Consider the following 3099-nt stretch of genomic DNA (forward strand, 5'->3'; position numbering starts at 1 on the left):
CTACAAGTAGAGACTGCTGTTGCTGGTTGTATGTGTGTAATAAGAGCACTCAAATGCATTGCTAAAGGACTGGAAAACAACAAGGAGATTATGATAAGAATGGTAACCACCACTTCCAACATGTGTAAAGTTAAGGCAGTCTGTGCAAAACTGACATTTTGATAACTATACAAGCTGTTGTCAAAGTATGATCTCAGGACCCCTGCCAATCCTCAAGACTCCTTCGTAGGGTCCTCAAGTATTTTCACAATAATTCTAAGAAGTTATTTGCTGCGTTCACTGAGTTATCACTTGCGTTCAAGTTATTCTTGTACAGCCATAGGAGATGAGCCCATAGGGAGTCAAATGGAATAGGACTTTGTTAGCCATTGTAGGGACTTGGGCTTTCACTCTGAGCAAGACAACAAACAACTGGAGGCTTCTGAGCAGAGGAGATTATCATTTACCTTTTAAAAGGATTTTATAGGAAGGTTAGGGCAGCAGCAGGGAGATGAGTTAGGAGGCAACTGCAGGTCGGGTGCAGTGGCTCACGCTTGTAATCCCAGCACTTTGGGAGGCCAAGGCGGGCGCATCACGAGGTCAGGAAATCGAGACCATCTTGGCTAACACGATGAAACCCCATCTCTACTAACAACAACAACAACAAAAAACTTAGCTGGGCGTGGTGGCGGTCGCCTGTAGTCCTAGGTACTCGGGAGGCTGAGCCAGGAGAATGGCGTGAACCCAGGATGTGGAGCTTGCAGTGAGCCGAGATCGTGCCACTGCACTACAGCCTGGGCGACAGAGTGAGACTTTGTCAGAAAAAAAAAAAAAAAAAGAGGCAATTGCAGTAACTCAGGAAAAAGGGAGGTTGATTCAAATTAGACAGGAACACCATATACCACTTTAAAAATGTTACTCGATTAAGCAGTAAATATATATTTATTGTATTAAGTCTCACTCCTGGAGGCAGGATACAGTGGCTCACACCTGTAATCTCAGCACTTTGGGAGGCTGAGGTGGGTGGATCACCTGAGGTCAGGAGTTCAAGACCAGCATGGCTAACCTGGCAAAACCCTGTCTTTTCTAAAAATACAAAAATTAGCTAGGCATGGTGACACACGCCTGTAGTCCCAGCTGCTCGGGAGGCTGAGGCAGAAGAATCGCTTGAACCCCAGAGGTGGAATTTGCAGTGAGCAGAGATAGTGTCACTCCACTTCAGCCTGGGTGACAGAGTGAGAGTCTGTCTCTCAAAATAAATAACTCTCAGTCCTTGAATATATGTTTTATTATTCTTTCTTACGAAACAGGAAATGCACATGAAGTTCTTCTGCTGCATATCAAAGTAATACGGTTGTCTGAGAAAAAAAGTCTGGTGGCCTTGTTTGAGTTGGGAACTGAGCAAATCGTTTTTGTCAAACGACACTGTTTTTAACATAAAGAATGACTGACAGAAAAACTATGGTTGGCTGGGAACAGTAGTTCATGCCTGTAATTTCAGCACTTTAGGAGGCTGAGGTGAGAGGATCAATTGAGCCCAGAAATTTGAGACCAGCCGGAACAACACAGGGAGACTCTTCATCTCTACAAAAATAAAAAATTTTAAAAATTAGCTGGTCATGGTGGCGCATGCCTGTGGTCCCAGCTACTCGGTAGGCTGAGGCAGGAGGATTGCTTGAAGCTGGGAAGTTGATGCTGCAGTGAGCTGTGACCATGCCACTGGATCCCGGCCTGGTTGCTAGACCTTGTCTCAAAAACAACAAAAAAACCAAATATGATCAATAAGACTTGGATATTTGATGGACATTTTCTTGAAAATGAGCAAAGCAAGCCAGTTACTTCCAAAAAAAAAAAAAAAAAAAAGACCATAGTAGCTACCATTGATAAAACTCAAGTTCTCAAGCAGAAATTAGATTTTTAGAAAATGTTTATTGCCTCTATGAGAGTTGGCAGCTTCCCAAAACTATAAGGATTTTGTGATGAGATTAGCGGTGATATTAATAATGTAATTTTTCAAATATCGTATATATTGAAATTTGTCAAGACTTGGAACTTGTGCATAACTCAGGGAACAATATTTTCCAAATAATGTAATGTAAAATGCTAAAAAATCATGCACAGATAAAAGATCCATTCAAAGTGTTAAGGCCAAGGATTTTAATGTGGCTGATTTGAAGCATAAAAGCTTACTGCTATGGTTTTATAAACCAAAAATTGACAGAGGTAAATCTAATTGAATAGAGGTTTATTTTGCCAAGATTGAGGATGTGCCTAGGAAAAAGAAACACAAGTTACAGTAAGATCTGTTACTTGTACTTTTTCCAAAGAGGGTTTTGGAAACATCAATATTTAAAGTGTAAATAACAAGCAGAAGGGAAAGAAAAAAGAAAAAAGAGGATGGATAGGCAATGAGGGAAGTGGTTACATTGTTATAACCACTTTGATTAGCACTCAGTGAATCTGTGTTTTACATGCAAAAAGGAGGAGGTAGATGAAAAGTCAGTTATGCGTTCCTCTTGTGCTCCCTAAGTTTAAATTTTACACAAGATAAAGTAAGCATGCGAAATGACAGCTCTCTGTTGGGACAAAAAAGGAACGCAGGTTTTGTGTCACTCAGTTCCCTAACTTTGCCTTGGGCATAGTGAGTTTGGGGTCCTGAAATTCCTTTTTTCCTTCACAGCTTCAAATGCTACATTGCAACTTACCTTTAGGAAGCTATCAGTGAGTCTTGGTATAGTATCAAAGAAGAACATTCACAGTTTTCTGAAAAACTATTAAAATATTTTCCCTTATCCCAACCATGTATCTGTATGAGGCCAGATTTTTTTTTTATCTACTTCAGCCAAAACCACATATAGCAACAGACTGAATTTGGAGCAAATACAAGAGTTACTGGTCATTGCAACTAATAAATGACTTAAGTAAAGTTGTAAGATGCAAGATACACACACGCACAAAATCACTAGTAGTTCTGTACACTAACAATGAACAATCTGAAAAAGAAACTAAGATTGTAATAGCATCAAAAAATACTTAAAATATACTCTTATCAAGAGGTGTAATATTTGTACGCTGAAAACTACAAAATAATGCTGTGGGAAAATAAAGAATATCTATGGA

This window comes from Macaca fascicularis, chromosome 6 (genome assembly GCF_037993035.2).
Source record: "Macaca fascicularis isolate 582-1 chromosome 6, T2T-MFA8v1.1".
Lineage (NCBI taxonomy): Eukaryota > Metazoa > Chordata > Mammalia > Primates > Cercopithecidae > Macaca > Macaca fascicularis.